General features: G+C 42.1%; 1 pseudogene; it reads right to left on the reverse strand.

Annotated features, from left to right (window-relative positions):
• Nucleotides 1-15,534: 15,534 nt before the first annotated feature.
• Nucleotides 15,535-17,701, reverse strand: LOC140578619 (serine/threonine-protein kinase pim-1-like; annotated as a pseudogene).
• Between the last annotated feature and the right edge of the window lie 810 nt (nucleotides 17,702-18,511).

Raw genomic sequence — 18,511 nt, forward strand, 5'->3', positions numbered from 1 at the left:
CAACCATTTAGTTATGCCTAGCAACCAGCTACTGAGGCCATAGCAACGCCTTCTGATGCCATAGCAAACACCTTGCAGCACCTAGCAACCACCATGCAACACCATAGCAACCACCTATAATTGCATAGCAACAACATAGCAACCACGTAGCAATGCCTAGCAACCAGCTACCAACACACTTGCAATGCCTAATAACAACATTGCAACCACCTAGCAATGCCTAGCGGCACTTCGGTAACCACCTAGCAGCACCGTAGCAACTAACTTGCAAATCTTAGCAACCGCCTAGCAGTACACAGACCACCCATTTTATAAGTAGCACAGGCTCTTCCACGGTCAGCGGATTAGGCCCATCTCAAAATTTCTTCAGGAATTTTCGTTTCTAGTTATGGGCCTATTCATGTAATGAAAGGCCCATATTGTTCTTCACCTAGTAAACTACATTTTGCCAATTTGCGCTGAGCCTGTGAAAGGCACGGAGCTCACTTTGGTGCCAAATCGTAGAGCTTGGTTAGCCGGACGGATTGACATATCGATTGTCTCCGTAATCCTTACGGATTGCGTGCAATTCCCTCTCAAAGTCGAAAAAAAAACTTTATTATTATTTATTTATTTATTATTCTTCCGTAGATTTTCGGCAATTAATGCGGGTCGTACCGTAACATGCAGCCAGGCAAGCTATATGTCAAAAGTGAGTCCTTGGTTGTGTGAGGTGTGCTATTACTTTTCTGCGCAGAATATGTTACCATGGCGACGTTATTCACGTTAAAACACACTAAAAATCCCATAGGAATGCATTAAATGCTAACTTTTACCTAGCATTAGCCAAGTGAATAGTAGTAAGGCGCATCTTTTTTCATGGGAGTGAATGGCCCATTGGCTTCAATGCATTTCAGTCAAACTTGTCCCACTCGGCCAGCGTTCATACCACAGCAACAAGACTCTGTATTCAACCTTAGGCCTCATCACCCAACACCGCAAGTCCACCATCTTGTCCCGCACTCGTCTTTCATCCCTCGTTCTCTCCCATTGGCTTCAATGCATTTCAGTCAAACTTGTCCCACTCGGCCAGCGTTCATACCACAGCAACAAGACTCTGTATTCAACCTTAGGCCTCATCACCCAACACCGCAAGTCCAACATCTTGACCCGCACTCGTCTTTCATCCCTCGTTCTCTCCCATTGACTTCAATGCATTTCAGTCAAAGTTTTCCCACTGGGCCAGCGTACATACTACAGCAACAACACTCAGTATTCAACCTCAGGCCTCATCACCCAACGCCCCAAGTCCACCATCTTGACCCGCACTCGTCTTTCATCCCTCGTTCTCTCCCATTGACTTCAATAGATTTTAGTCTAAGTTTTCCTACTCGGCCAGGGTTTATGCCACAACAATAAGACTCGGTATTAAACCTCAGGCACCATCACCCAACACCTTAAGACCCCCATCCTGACCCGCACTCGTCCTTCATCCCTCGTTCTCTCACATTGACTTCAATGCATTTCTGTCAAAGTTTCATTATTTGGCCAATACTACTGCCACAGCAACAAGACTAAATAATTAAATCAATAAGTAAAAGCACCAGCTCTTCCAAGGTCAGCGGAATAGGCCCATCTCAAAATTTCTTCAGGAATTTTCGTTTCTAGTTATTATTTATTATTCTTCCGTAGATTTTCGGCAATTAATGCGGGTCGTACCGTATCGAGCAGCCAGGCAAGCTATATGTCAAAAGTGAGTCCTTCATGGTGTGAGGTGTGCTATTACTTTTCTGCGCAGAATATGTTACCATGGCGACGTTATTCACGTTAAAACACACTAAAAATCCCATAGGAATGCATTAAATGCTAACTTTTACCTAGCATTAGCCATGTGAATAGTAGTAAGGCGCATCTTTTTTCATGGGAGTGAATGGCCCATTGGCTTCAATGCATTTCAGTCAAAGTTGTCCCACTCGGCCAGCCTTCATACCACAGCAACAACACTCGGTATTCAACCTCAGGCCTCATCACCCAACACCCCAAGTCCAACATCTTGACCCGCACTCGTCTTTCATCCCTCGTTCTCTCCCATTGACTTCAATGCATTTCATTCAAAGTTGCCCAACTCCGCCAGTGTTCATACCACAGCAACAAGGCTCGGTATTCAACCTTAGGCCTCATCACCCAACACCCCAAGTCCAACATCTTGACCCGCACTCGTCTTTCATCCCTCGTTCTCTCCCATTGACTTCAATGCATTTCAGTCAAAGTTGTCCCACTCGGCCAGCGTTCATACCACAGCAACAAGACTCGGTATTCAACCTTAGGCCTATTCACCCAACACCCCAAGTCCACCATCTTGACCCGCACTCATCTTTCATCCCTCGTTCTCTGCCATTGACTTCAATGTATTTCAGTCAAATATTTCCTACTCGGCCAGTTTTCATGCCACAGCAACAACACTCGATATTCAACCTCAGGCCTATTCACCCAACACCCCAAGTCAACCAACTTGACCCGCACTCGTCTTTCATCCCTCGTTCTCTCCCATTGACTTCAATGCATTTCAGTCAAAGTTTTCCTACTGGCCCAGCGTTCATACCACAGCAACAAGACTCGGTATTCAACCTTAGGCCTCATCACCCAACACCCCAAGTCCACCATCTTGACCCGCACTCGTCTTTCATCCCTCGTTCTCTCCCATTGACTTCAATGCATTTCAGTCAAAGTTGTCCCACTGGGCCAGCGTTCATACCACAGCAACAAGACTCGGTATTCAACCTTAGGCCTCATCACACAACACCTTAAGACCACCAACCTGACCCGTACTCATCTTTCATCCCTCGTTCTCTCCTATTGACATCAATGCATTTCTGTCAAAGTTTCCCTATTTGTCCACTACTCCTCTCACTGCTACAAGACTAAATAATTAAATCAATAAGTAAAGGCACCTGCTCTTCCTCGGTCAGCAGAATAGGCCCATCTCAAAATTTCTTCAGGAATTTTCGTTTCTAGTTATTATTATTATTCTTCCGTGATTTTCGGCAATTAATGCGGGTCGTACCGTAGTGTGCAGCCAGGCAAGCTATATATCAAAAGTGAGTCCTTCATGGTGTGAGGTGTGCTATTACTTTTCTGCGCAGAATATGTTACCATGGCGACGTTATTCACGTTAAAACACACTTAAAATCCCATAGGAATGCATTGAATGCTAACTTTTACCTAGCATTAGCCTGACTAACCATGTGAATAGTAGTAAGGCGCATCTTTTTTCATGGGAGTGAATGGCCCATTGACTTCAATGCATTTCAGTCAAAGTTTTCCCACTCGGCCAGCGTTCATACCACAGCAACAAGACTCGGTATTATACCGTAGGCCTCATCACTCAACACCTCAAGTCCAACATCTTGACCCGCACTCGTCTTTCATCCCTCGTTCTCTCCCATTGACTTCAATGCATTTCAGGCAAAGTTTTCCTACTCGGCCAGCGTTCATACCACAGCAACAAGACTCGATATTGAACCTTAGACCTCATCAGGCAACACCCCAAGTCCAACATCTTGACCCGCACTCGTCTTTCATCCCTCGTTCTCTCCCATTGACTTCAATGCATTTCAGTCAAAGTTTTCCCACTGGGCCAACGTTTATGCCACAGCAACAAGACTCGGTATTAAACCTTAGGCCTCATCATCCAACACCACAAGTCCAACATGTTGACCCGCACTCGTCTTTCATCCCTCGTTCTCTCCCATTGACTTCAATGCATTTCTGTCAAAGTTTCCCTATTTGTCCACTGCTCCTGTCACTGCTACAAGACTAAATAATTAAATCAATAAGTAAAGGCACCTGCTCTTCCTCGGTCAGCAGAATAGGCCCATCTCAAAATTCCTTCAGGAATTTTCGTTTCTAGTTTATTATTTATTATTCTTCCGTAGATTTTCGGCAATTAATGCGGGTCGTACCGTAGCGTGCAGCCAGGCAAGCTATATGTCAAAAGTGAGTCCTTGGTTGTGTGAGGTGTGCTATTACTTTTCTGCGCAGAATATGTTACCATGGCGACGTTATTCACGTTCAAACACACTTAAAATCCCATAGGAATGCATTGAATGCTAACTTTTACCTAGCATTAGCCATGTGAATAGTAGTAAGGCGCATCTTTTTTCATGGGAGTGAATGGCCCATTGACTTCAATGCATTTCAGTCAAAGTTGTCCCACTCGGCCAGCGTTCATACCACAGCAACGAGACTCGGTATTCAACCTTAGGCCTCATCACCCAACACCCCAAGTCCAACATCTTGACCCACACTCGTCTTTCATCCCTCGTTCTCTCCCATTGACTTCAATGCATTTCAGTCAAAGTTTCCCCACTCGCCCAGCGTTCATGCCACAGCAACAAGACTTGGTAATCAACCTTAGGCCTCATCACCCAACACCCCAAGTCCAACATCTTGACCCGCACTCGTCTTTCATCCCTCGTTCTCTCCCATTGACTTCAATGCATTTCAGTCAAAGTTTTCCCACGGGGCCAGCGTTCATACCACAGCAACAACACTCGGTATTCAACCTTAGGCCTCATCACCCAACACCCCAAGTCCAACATCTTGACCCGCACTCGTCTTTCATCCCTCGTTCTCTCCCATTGACTTCAATGCATTTCAATCAAAGTTTTCCCACTTGGCCAGTATTAATGCCACAGCAACAAGACTTGGTATTACACCTCAGGCCTCATCACCAAACACCTTAAGACCCCCATCTTGCCCCGCACTCGTCTTTCATCCCTCGTTCTCTCCCATTGACTTCAATGCATTTCAGTCAAAGTTTTCCCACTCGGCCAGCGTATATACTACAGCAACAAGACTCGGTATTCAACCTCAGGCCTCATCACCTAACGCCCCAAGTCCACCATCTTGACCCGCACTCGTCTTTCATCCCTCGTTCTCTCCCATTGACTTCAATGCATTTCAGTCAAAGTTGGCCCACTCGGCCAGCGTTCATACCACAGCAACAAGACTCGGTATTCAACCTCAGGCCTCATCAACCAACACCCCAAGTCCACCATCTTGACCCGCACTCATCTTTCATCCCTCGTTCTCTCGCATTGACTTCAATGCATTTCAGTCAAAGTTGTCCCACTCGGCCAGCGTTCATACCACAGCAACAAGACTCGGTATTCAACCTCAGGCCTCATCACCCAACACCCCAAGTCCACCATCTTGACCCCCACTCGTCTTTCATCCCTCGTTCTGTCCAATTGACTTCAATGCATTTTGGTCAAAGTTTCATTATTTGGCCACTGCTCCTGCCACAGCTACAAGACTGAATAATTAAATCAATAAGTAAAAGCACCAGCTCTTCCCCGGTCAGCAGAATAGGCCCATCTCAAAATTTCTTCAGGAATTTTCGTTTCTAGTTATTATTAACATGTGAAATTTTTGTTTCTTTATCCTCCCTGGTATATTGTCCTGGCATTAATTCAACGGTTGATTAGAAGTTATTTTCACTGTTAGACTGAACCGGAATATGAAAAATATATATATTTGTTATTGTACGATGTTTCTCACACTATGTCGGCTATTTCCAGGCCACAGTTAAGCACGGACCTACGTGTTATTCCTGCATATGTTAAGGCAGTAAATTAAATGGACAGCTTTATAGTTTTTTTGCTCTGAGTGAATTGAGATTTATATAACAGATATTGTTAAGTGATAGGATGTATAGAGTACGGCTGTAACAATTCATCGAGTAACTCAAATAATTCGATTACAATAAAATCCTCAATGCAATTTCTTTGCTTCGATGCTTCGTGTAATCCGCACGGCTATTTACCGCTTAGTGATCAGCGTGTTTCACACGGAGGATTATTACTGTTGCACAGTGTGCTTACGCTGCATTACGTGTAGCAGGTTTGATTCGTTGGCGCGTTGGAGGAAGACAAGGGAACTTGTGAGGAAAGTCTGAGAAAAATGTCTAAATTTTGGGACCATTTCAAACAGAAGAAAAGCGAAAATACTGTACAGCGTGTCCATTGTAAAAAAGAATTAGCTTACCACAATAGCACAACGTCAATGATTCAACATCTCAACAGAAAGCACCCAGTCTATGCATCCATTCCACAGAGCGGAGCCAGTACAAGGTAAGCGCGAGCGTTTCATTCACATTTACGGTTAAACGAAGACCTGCGATAGAAACGTATTCATGGGCATATGTGTGAATAAAAAAGTATACCAAGATTCAGCCCAAGCAGCCCCTATTTTTCTTCAACAAAAACACTGATAATACAACAGCAGTGAAAATGATGCTGTCGTAGTTTAATTAACATGGAACTTTTATACGTAAAGCACTGCGCGTAATGTGTTATCAACTGATATTACTAACAATGTAGGTATGTCACTATTACCAGTTCTGCGCCATAGGGGCTTTGGCAGGCAGCCTCGTTTTCAATTTGGTCGCCATTCCCCAGAGCACCAGGGTATCCCAATAGTTTTTGCCTTTTTGTTGTGTTATTTTTATGTCTATTAGGGTAACCCGTTCTGATAACGTAAAAAACACCTTCATCTGGGGATTTCCATTCAAAACACGGTAATCTGACTTTCTGATAACTTCGAAATTTCCTCCCGATCTTACCGAAAATTTCACTCGTTAAAACCTTCGTTGGGACAATGAAGGTAAGCAGAATTATTCTTCAAACTATGATAATTATATTTCTTAGTTAGTTTATTGTATGTAGGCGTATTTTGAGCAAAATGTATCGATCAGCAGTTCACTTTTTTGGATCCGCCGCGAGAGCCGGTCATGGTTTGTGGTGAACAGTGCAGCAAGAGCCGAAAATAGCATGATTTTCAGCATGGAATTTACAGCTTTAAAATGATGTGAAGGCTTTTAAATGAGGTTATATGTGTTTATGAATATATTTTCTTGTAATAAAATGGAGTAGATACCCATCGCTTGCTTTTGTAACACAGATGATTGATAATTTTGAATGGGTTGGAAAGGCTAGAAATAGTTGCATATTGTCTTTTCAGTTACCTTTAACACGAAGAGAAAACGTAATCCTCCACAACCAGCACGGGCTGGCATAGCAAGGCAGCATCTCAAAGACTTCTTTTCTTCAACTCCCGGAGATCAGACAGTTCTTTACGGGCACATACTGCATATTTACCTGTACCTTTTGATACTTTACTATGGACAATGCTTTTCAAATGTATTATTATTGAATGGATTATAATGATAAAACAAAGTACTTTTTAATTTGATGCTGTGGACTCTTTGAAAAGACATTCTTTGTATTATTCACTACATACATTCTCCGGTGAGTATTAATTGACAGACAAATAAATTAAATAATTATTTGTTTTATTTTCAGTGTATCTGTTAGGCAAGGAATAAGCTTTCTAATGATACCTAGTTTATTAAAATCTGATGAGCAATAACAGAGTTATGCTCATTTTTCTGAACACCATAAACAGGTCACAAAGTCAAGTATGGTTCTCCATTGTTTTATCTGTTACTAAGTGGACGTTAATAAGCCTTAATTGGCGATACAAAATATCCTATAACTTTCTTGCCATTCGTCACAGAAAGAAGTTCTTGGTATCATTGGAAAGGTCTTATCAAGCCTACAACTTTGAATTTTTTTGTGACATACCTAAACAATGGCTAACAATTACCCGGGCTAGAATTAGATTTCATGATTGTTGGATTATTTATCGGATTTGAGGTAGTTTGGGTTAATTGTAAGTGAACGAAGACAAAGGCCATTTAAATTGAGGTACCTTAAATTCAACAAGTTGTCCGGCTAAGCAAAAAATCTTGCTTTTTCATATGGGTCCATGGTATTGCTACTTCTGTGGCAAATGGAACGGGTTTTTCCCAAATTTTTAGCGGATATGACGTAATCTCGGAATCTGAAAATCGGATCCCAAGGCAAATGGAACGCAGAATAAGGTTTTGATTAATTTCTTTTCCCTTTTTGACTTGCCTAAAGTTGTGCAATCTGATCAGGGAACTAACTTCATGTCCACAGGGTTCCCGTGGGGTCTTAAAAAGCCTTAAAAAGTCTAAAATTTAGAAAGTTAAATTTAAGGCCTTAAAATGTCTTTAAAAAGCCCAGATTTACATCCTAGGTCTTAAATTTAATTTACCTAAGTCTTAAAATTCTTACCTCCATGCATTCCCAAGAAGCGTTGTCCACAGAAAATAAAATAGTAAAATGCTGTAGAACTAATCCGTTGGTTGTGTTTTCTGGTCTGCACCGGTGTCTGCGTGGTGATAAAACTACAAATCCCATTGCTTGATCACTGTAGCTAGGCAACCATCTAGTTTGAGAAGGGTCTGGCAGCAGAACGTGCACTCTCAGCCATTTGCACACTCAGCCATTTGCACGCTCAGCCACAACAGGAAGTGCAGGGGAATCAAGCCCTAACTTAGTTCTTGAGGCCAGTGTGAACAGTATGTTGTTTTATTGTTTGTATTACTGAATGATATAGTTACAAGTTTATTTATTTCATGCCATACATTATTGCAATGTAAATGTTTTGATGTAGTGCATTAGTAACTTTTTTCTCTGATGACTGGAGTACATTTTTTCAGTAACTAACCAGTTGGCTCACGTTATCTTACCGTAAAATACACATTTCTACTTTTACAGAGCTTTTCATGGAGTTACCTTGTGAATGTCTTAGTTTTCAGCATGTAGCTTTTAGTTGAGGAGAACGTTTCTCGGTCTCCTTATGGCAAGGCAAGACAAGTTTATTATCATACACAGCGGTTATTTAATGTGCTTTATAAAAACAAGATTCAAAACAGTTAAACCAAGACAAGAAAGTAAAATAGAAATGTTTGAATAAAAATTGCTTGGAAATTCTAAATCTGATTAAAAGTGCAGAATGCAGCATGTTATAGCCAGCTCGTCCACTCCTCCCGTGTGCCACGCCCCCTCATTAACCTCCTGTGGAATCACATGTCCTCAGCTGTTTCCAGTTGTTTTCATTAGTCCTATGTATTTAAGTCTGCATTAGGTATGTTTTCCCCAGTCCGGTCATTGACGTCCATCTTGCGTTTCTTCGATGTTCCTGTTTTGTCTCCATTCTAATAAGCCCTCATTCACCCGATCTCACGGCATCTGTGCTGCTTCTCCGCCGAAAGGCATGACACAGTAAATGTACAGCTAAAAATCAGACACATACACATAAATGGTAAATGGACTGCATTTATATAGCGCTTTTTACCAAAGCGCTTTACAATGTATGCCTCACATTCACCCATTCACACCACACATGCCTCAGACATTAGAGGTTTTATATTATATCACAATGTTTTTATTGGTTTGTTTTGTTTCGTTTTTTTAGGCTAGTATCTCATTTGATTCCTCATGTCGTATCCAATGTTCTTTGTTTTTTTTTTTTTTGTTTGTTTTTTTCCATCCAGCTTTTATTAAACAGTTTGGTACCTCATGGCATATGTAAAGTGTATTACGTATTACAGTTCTGATATATGATTATTAATAACCCAGAATTGTACTATTTTTTGATTCCATTTTACTCTTTATTCACACACACATAAATACGGGGGGTGTGTGTGTGTGTGTATTAAGGGTGTCACGTTTTCGATTTTAAATCGAAATCGATCGAAATTCATGCTCAATCTCGATTATCGAATCAAAAAATGGAATCGTCGATGCTGCCACGCCCCCATGTTACGTCATCTTGGTTTGCCAAGCGAAAAAAAAAAACACGCTTGTTGAAGTGCTGCGAGTCAACCTAACAGCTACAACAAACAGCCAAAAGATAGCATGGCAACTGCAGACGCAGGAGACCCGTCGACAGAACTTGAACCCCCTCCTCTTTCACTGAAGTCGCCGGTGTGGAAGTATTTTGGATTTCCAGTGAGTTATGTTGACAACGTTCGTGTCGTCGACAAAAAAAACACAGTTTGCAAGCTCTGCTATGTACGTATACCACATTATTCCACCGGCAGCACGACTAACATGGCAGGGCATCTCCACAGGCACCACAGAAACATAGATTTATCTGTTAAACCGACAAGTGTAACACAAACTACTCTCCCATCTTCATTTGGAATAAAACTTCCAAGTAACTCAACACGTGCAAAGGCAATTACAAGCGCAGTAAGAGTATTTATAGCCGCGGACATGCGACCTTATTCAGTGGTAGAAAACTCCGGTTTTAGGCATTTAATTAGCGTGCTAGAACCGCGCTACGAAATCCCAAGTAGAACGCAAGATAAAAGTTATTGTTACATTATATTGTTAATAAACATTTTAAATTTGACAATGTGGTGTGTGGTACATTGCGAACAAAGGTCAGATATTATTATATTGCATAAAAGTCTTAAAATGGCATAGCTTGTGCTTTCAAATTTTTCTTTTTTAAATCGAGAATCGAATCGAACCGTGACTTTAGAATCGAAAATGTAATCGAATCGAGGATTTGGAGGATCGTGACACCCTTAGTGTGTATAGATCCCCCGCCTATCGCGGAGGATGCGTTCCAGACCCATCAGCGATAGATGAGAATCCACGATATAGAAAGACCATATAAATAAACTTTTTTTTGTAGTTTAAGCCTTAAAATACCCCTCCCACATGCGTTAAACACATGTAAACTTATTAAAACACACTTTGTAAACACATATGATATGTGGATGTTGGGCTAATGATATGAATGACATAAAATATGAGAATTTCTGGTATCATTTGAATGTTTCTAGTAATGCATCGAGTTGGTCTTAAATTTTACTCATAATGGTCTTAAAAGGTCTTAAATTTAACTTACTGAAACCTGCAAGAACCCTGTGTCCAGAACCTTTACACAGGTATTGCAGACACTGGGGATAAAGCGTGTTGCTTCCAGCCTGTACCATCCAGAATCTCAAGGGGCCCTTGAGCGGTTTCATCAGTCTTTAAAATCCATGCTAAGGAAATACTGCATGGACACTAGTAGAGCTTGGGACGAGGGGGTTCCTTTTGTTGTATTTGCTTGCCGAGAGGCTGTGCAGGATTCACTAGGTTTTAGTCCTGCTGAACTTGTCTTTGGGCACACTGTGTGTGGCCCCTTGAAATTGGTAAAAGACAAGATATTGTCAGAGGGGGCTCCAGAGCAGAATGTTTTAGAGTTTGTGGCAAATGTTCATGATAAAATGCGTAGGGCATGTTCGTTAGCAAAAATACATCTATGCGAGGCTCAAGGTAGTATGAAAAGGAGTATGATAAAAATGCTGTTTCTAGGTCTTTTAATTCAGGGGACCAAGTTCTAGCATTATTGCCTATGTCAGGGTCTTTGTTAAAGGCAACGTTTTCAGGTCCATATGTGATTGACTGGAAGATCAATGACACAAATTATGTGATTTGTACTCTCTGTAAGTCTTGTGTTTTCCATATAAACATGTTGAAAGCCTATCAAGTACTTGGAGTGTCTTCTGTGAGTGCATGTCCTTCACCCACTTCAATTGCTGTTTTAGCTTCTATGGGGAAGGGGGAAGATGAGAGTGACAATTTACGGTTAGGTGAACCTTCATTACTGTGTCCTCGTCTTCAAAACACAGATATTAACAGAGTTAGCCAATCATTTGAAGTATTTACCGTCTATACAACAAGCTGGTATTATTGATTTGATCCATTCTTTCCTGTCATGGTTTAGTGATACGCCTTCGCAAACGCATGTAATATCCCACGATATGCAAGTGCTTTTTGACAGGCCTCTTAAACAACATCTGTATCATGTGAATACTGTTAAAAGACGCATCATGACGGAGGAAGTTCAGTATTTATTGTCGCATGGTTTTGCCAAGCCTAGTGCTAGTCCATGGAGCTTGCCTTGTCTTTTGGTTCCTAAACCGGATGGGACTGGATGCCTGATTCATATCCGTTACCTCGCATGGAGGTTTGTGTTGACAACGTGGGTTCAGCTCAATTTGTTAGTAAACTTGATTTACTGAAGGGATATTGGCAGGTACCATTAACACCCAGGGCATCTGACATTTCTACTTTTGTCACACCAGAATCTTTTGCACAATACTCTGTTATGGCTTTTGGCCTCCGAAATGCACGGCCACCTTTCAGAGATTGATTAATACAGCTGGGGTTCGTAATTGCTCTGCATACCTAGATGATATAGTTGTGTATTCAGAACATTTAAATGACTTGCGTCTGGTGTTTACCTGTCTGAGTGAAGCTTCTCTTACCCTTAATTTAGCCTAATGTGAATTTGCCAAGATGGTGTGAAGTACACAGCGGACATGGTGGTGTCTGTAGGTTCATGTGTGGGCCTACCAGGCTTCAGGCAGATTCAGCACATTTTGGTTGATACCAGTGTTTGCATGATATCATGAACACCTCAGGGCCTATGAACAACAGACATGTTTGCTTGTAACCCAACTGAAAACTTCAATGATGTCTTTCCACTCTCTGCCTACAGGGTTAAAGGCAAGGTGTTTGTTACTCTGAAGCGTTACATTTTGTGCTGAATGTCATGTTTTATTGTTTCAGAACCATGGAGCAGTCCTGGCCAGTGAGGATAGTTGTTGGTGAAAATGACATTCGAAAGGTAATTTTCCATGAGAGACCAGGCACTGTGGAAGAATTAATAGATGAATTGAAAAAACGGTTGAGGCTGCAGCATGACTTCATGCTTCACTATGAAGACCCAGATTTCAAACATGCTTTTTGCAACCTTACGGGTAGCACTGAATTGACCGATAGAGCAACACTGAACACTGTCTCTCTGGAAAGTGTCAGTTTAACACTCAACCAGTGTATTGTCTTCAACGGGCACCTTGTCTACAGCTAGTTCATCTGACACGGAAATACTGCCTCGCACTGAGGAAACCTCACGTGACCCATGGCCTTCTGCCTTTGAGGTACCATATTTCTTGAAGCTTAATATACATGATGATGAGAGATGGCACACGCATGTCAGTTTCACGAGACATGAAGCATGACTTTCTGCAGAAGCTGGCTGAGGAAATGTACAAACTCTCAGCTTATCCACAAGATGAACAGTTCACTGATGTTCATTGATAACTGCTAAGCAGCCTTGCCTTGCTGAGCCAGGATCAACCACGGGTTTCTACGGATGGAAAAATAGTTTAAAATTCAAAATGGGGAATCTACACTCCAAACTTCGCCAGTGTGGAATTGCAGATGTCTCAAACAGTAATAAGAGTACACGACAAAACCCAGATGGAGAGTCAACTGGAAAAAAAACTCGAGACCCAGAAGTAGTGAGACAAACTTCCTACCAAATTTTCCACAGGGTCAAGATACAAGAACACTTGAAAACAAGATGAAGAAAAGGTCACCAAATGCAGTGCATGTAAATCAGCTGATGAACCAGACCTTTTCATTAAGACATAAGGAGATTGTAGAGGAGCAGCCTCCAATTAACACTGATCAGGTTTATTTTACATATTTACAACCTCTTGAAATGGTGCTTTGAGTTGTTGCTCTTCAAATCAAACAGGCTTTTATTGTCAATTCCCTATGTGTTCATAACATACAAGGGAATGGAAATGCTGTTCCTCTCTCGTCTTTGTAATACAGTATAAAAAAGTAAAGGCAAGGGGCAGGGGGTGGGGGGGTGATGGTAGTAGACAGAGTTCAGTATTCTGGCAGCTATTGGAAAATCTTGTGGATCGGGCCCAGTGTCAAAGACTCGGGTGGGTTTGGAGCGGGGATGAGGCATGGTGAAGGCACAAAGGTGGACAACCCATTTGCGGCTCAAAGAACAGCGGTTTATTTAACAAAACAGAAAACACTACGAACATAATAAAACCAAAGGACCACGAGGGGTCAAAAACAAAAGGGGATAAAGAAAGACTAAATTTACAAAGGGGGTCAGGCAGGCAGGCTACTAACAGAATATCCAAAACTACACTAACAACTGTCAGAAACATCAAACAACGAACCACTGGGGAACAGAACAGAAGCAGGGACTTAAATACTGAAACTAAAACTGTGTAACAAGACTAACACAGGACAGGTGAGACTAATTAACAAAGACTGGGAAAACAGGTCACAGGTGAAACTAATTAACTCAGGGAACTAAAACAGGGAAACTAAGAACTAAGCAAGAAAGAGGGAAACAGAATCTAACACTGGGGAATTACAAACAGGTAAAAACACAAGCAGGGGCACAAGGAACGAAACCAAAACCAAATACAAAATCACCAGACAAGAATTAGAAAAACTCAAATGAAACACTAGGGAGCAAAATACAAAAACAGAGGAGGTGGGATTGAAACACAGGACAGAAGGGTTCACAGACAACCAGATGCTCAATGTGTTGAACCATGAGGCCGACAGGGAACAAGGAAAAACACAAAGACTGACAACACGAGGGACGGGATGACCAGCAACGCCTGCTGGCCAAACAGGGAAGGGACACCGAGTAGGACAACAGGGGCTGACCCTGACACCCGGAGGTTCCGCTAACTCTTCCCTGAGGGGAGGAAGTTGAAGAGGGAGTGAAAGGGGTGAGAAGAGTCGTCGGCAATACTGATGGCTCTACAGTTGAGGCGGGTGTGGAATATGTCCTTGAGGGAAGGCAGTGGGGCAACGATGATCAGGGATTTCCTACAGGAGGAAATCTGTTCTTGGATCCATTGGAATTCTGGACAGAAAAGACATATATTGTTAACTTCTAGCATTGAAAATGAGTGGATCAGTTGGGGCGGCTTCCTCCCCTTTTCCCCGGCCTCTCTTCTTTTTACGCCGCCCGGAACCTGTACGAGGAGGCGGGGTTGCCTCTGTTGGACCTTGGATAGGACAGAAAAGACAGATATCATTAATTTCTAGCATTGAAAATGAGTGGATCATCAGGACAAAGAGAAAATGTGAGAAGTAGGAAAAGGACTTAGCTTTTATCTTTTTTTCTTTTGCTGCCTTGCATTGGTCCTCTACATGCATCTGTTGCAGCCTGGATTGGAATGAAACAAAAAAGTCAGTATTACAGCAAGTAAACCATCACTAACAATATCAAAAATTATTTATCAGGACAACGAGAAAATGGTTGAAGGACTTAGCTGTTTGCTTTTCCTTTTCTTCTGCTGCTTTGATGTGGTCCTCTGTTGGAACTTGACACTAAACTATCCCCCTGTTGTAGCCTTATCCTTAACTCCACAGAGGACGCTCAACCCAAAATAGAGCTGGACAAGTGAAAACTGGAGCTTCCCTGCTTTTTTTACTGCCTAACTCTCTACATTCTAACCTAGTCTTCAGTGCACCCACATGCAGCTCAACCGCAAAATGCGGTCTACCCGCGTCCGATACACCAAACACAAAAAACTAAAAAAAACAAACTAAAATAAAAACAGAACTATATGCTACAACTACCTACAGCAGGGACTGACAAAGCTCCAGTAGTCACTAAACTAAAACTCTAACACCAGCTTTATTACTATAACTTATGCTGCTAAACTGTTTTTCACTTTTTGTAATAGTGACAAAGATCTATCTTATCAAATCTTAATTTATCTAATCGTATCTTATCTAATCTTAAACTTGCCTAATCTTATTTTATCTAATCTTAGCTTGCCAAATCTTATCTAATCTTATCTTATTTTACCTAATCTTATTGTAATCTTAATAGTAAGAGAGGTTTTGGACCAATAATAATTATTCATCTTCATCTTATGATGTCACTTCCGCTGCAGCCAAGGATGGCGCTGAATCTGCTCCAAAGTCCGCCGATTCGCAACCTTGCGCCTCAGGCACCGGCGGATCAGACTGCAGCAGCCTGTCGGAGAATAATTTGGCACATAGTTAGTCAGAAAAGAACACTTCCTATCAGGAGAGTCAAGTCACGGGATGAAAAATAAGCTGCTCACCAGGACAGACCCATGGGGGGAATTCCAGGCAGCCTGAGATAATTGCCCTCTTGTTGGGGAAGGGCAAGTAACCACACACTAATGTAAATAGTGTGACCCCCACAGACCAGACTGTGGCAGGGCCAGCTAGGTATTGCCCCTTCAGGAACCACTCTGGGGGAGCGAAGACCTTTGTCCCTGAAACAACAAAGCAAAATCATTCATAAACTCACAAAATCTTTCATAAATCTTTCATATTTTTACTGAAACGAGTTAGGTTAGGACTCAAGAACACAAATCCAACTCCCCTGCAGGGAGTTTCAGCACAAGTCCAGATTACTTAATCACTGCAGTGTTTCCCCTAGGTTTACAGCTTGGGGGGGGGGGGGGGGCAGAAGGGCACCGACAGGATTCATGGTGTTCATGGTGTTTAATGACAGCAGTCAATATAACAACTGTACTAAACATCAGAACATTTCTTTTTATGACAATTATCCACAAAGTGTGCAGCTTTTGTCACTGTAGTATATCCTTCTGGGTTTCTGGATGAACATTTCTAGAGCTGCTTGATATGGGAAGTCAGAAACATCTGGCCCATTTATTGAGATCTGCATGCAGGCTGCAAGATGCTCTCCGTGCTGCCTATTGCGGATGATTGTCTCGACCTCCACCCTGCGAGCGTTTAAAAAATGCCGAGATTTTTGTCTGCTTCTCAGGTGGCTGATGCAACATATTTTCCGACGCGCGCTCTCTGTCCGCTGGTGGGAGTGTGCTCACCTGTGTGTGTGCGCATGTTACTGTGCCGTGCATTGGGGCGGAACTCCGCCATGCGCGATACAGAGAGCAGAGGACAATTGTAAACCCGCGACCGTGTAGAGACAAAAATGACAAGCTGTTGTGTGTATATACGATAAATAACATAAGGCTATTTAGTTTGTTTAATAAAAGAACAATGTATAGACCTGTTCTATAGGAAAGGTAACCTTAAATGACTTCTGTTGTGATCTGGCGCTATATAGAAAATTAAATTAAATTAAATTAACTTGACCTTCAAGGGGGGGCGGGGCACCCCCTAATATAATGGTAGGGGAAACACTGCACTGGATTACCCGCTACTTGCTATTGAACCAGGGGTTAGTTTGACAGGATTTTAATTAGCCTCTCTCTCTGACCTGAATATTTTGTGTAGTGGGAATCTGTCCAGATATCACCACAGCCAAAGTCAATCAGTTTCACCTCCAGAGTGTCTGTCCTGATCAAGAGGTTTCAGGTCTCGATGGAAGACGCCTGAGTCCTGGCAGTGACGTAAGGCCTGGAGCACCTGCACCAGCACCTCCTGGCAACACCCTCTGACAGGATCCCTCCTTCGCTTTGGCAGAATTCAAAGAGATCCTGGCATGGGTCCGGCCTTTCCAGGACCATAATATAGTCCTGTGGTCCATCAAACCAGTCGATGAGCTGGAGCACGTTAGCACAGGATGACTTCTGGCTAACAAGCTTCATCAGTGCCACCTCCAATGGGATGGGCCCATCAATTCCAGGCTATGAATGGGAGAGCAGGATATGCATATTATATTTAGGCAGAAATTCCTCCAAATAAACCCAGCTCCATGACTGAAAACACTTACCAGTTCTAGCTCCTTATAATTCTTCCTGGCATATTTGATGGCCACCTAGAGGGAAAAAAAAATCACAAATTTAGTGTAGTGCATATTGAGAAGGCATCGCCTCTTATAGGTGCCTGTAACCGGTGTAATAAAAGGGATCTCTGGAGAGATATTACTTTGCATGTCACGACTACACCGTTTGGTGACTTACTGGGAAGCCATCGGCCTTGCGAATGCCGGCGAAAACTGCTCCAAAACCACCCTTTCCGAGCAGTTCCCCCTGGAGGTAATTTTAACAAAGGATAGCATAGGGCTGGACAATAATTCGATATCAATATATATCGCGATAGAATTTTTTTCAATAACGGTGATACGATTTTTAAACACATTTCCGATATTTCGATATACATTTGAATATACCAAATGTATAGAGGGAACCGCCAAATTCCCCTTTGTCTTAGCATTTTCTCATCGGTTATGTCGATTCTTTTATGTCTCCGAACCCTAATATCTTGAGCAGTGGCGTGCACAGACATTTTGGGGGGCAAGTGCTCCAGGGGGAAAAAAGGGTACTTTTTGCATATGTGGAAAACCTTTTCTTTTTATAATAAAAAAAACGCACAGGTTAAATGCAATTTGACTTTTATTTCAAAACATTCTCTAAAAATAGACCAAAATGTATGAGAACGAATAAGACTGACTGTGGTCATTACAAGAACAGGGCAGAATGGTCGTTTTCACAGGCAATTGGGAACTGCCTATTTTTCCTTTAGCAAATTAATGTGTTAATGTTGCCAATATGTTACACCAAAAAAAATTAACATGTCTAACCAGTGCTTCTCAAAACTTTTAACATGCACCCCCAACACCGTACCCTTCAAACTACCAATAACAACGTCACTGTTCTGTCACAATCAGGTCACAACACAGTGCGTAAATGTCTGCGAGCATCGCTGAGTCAGTAACAACCAGTTAGGCTAAAGACTGCATCTTTAGACAGTTGGACGGTGTTCTAACTTTCTCACAGGAGACACCTACTAAAGACAGTCAAAGACATTAATTTCAATCTTACCAAAGTAGGACAGTAGTTGACGTTAGTTAT

This window comes from Paramormyrops kingsleyae, chromosome 16 (genome assembly GCF_048594095.1).
Source record: "Paramormyrops kingsleyae isolate MSU_618 chromosome 16, PKINGS_0.4, whole genome shotgun sequence".
In the NCBI taxonomy this organism is placed as follows: domain Eukaryota; kingdom Metazoa; phylum Chordata; class Actinopteri; order Osteoglossiformes; family Mormyridae; genus Paramormyrops; species Paramormyrops kingsleyae.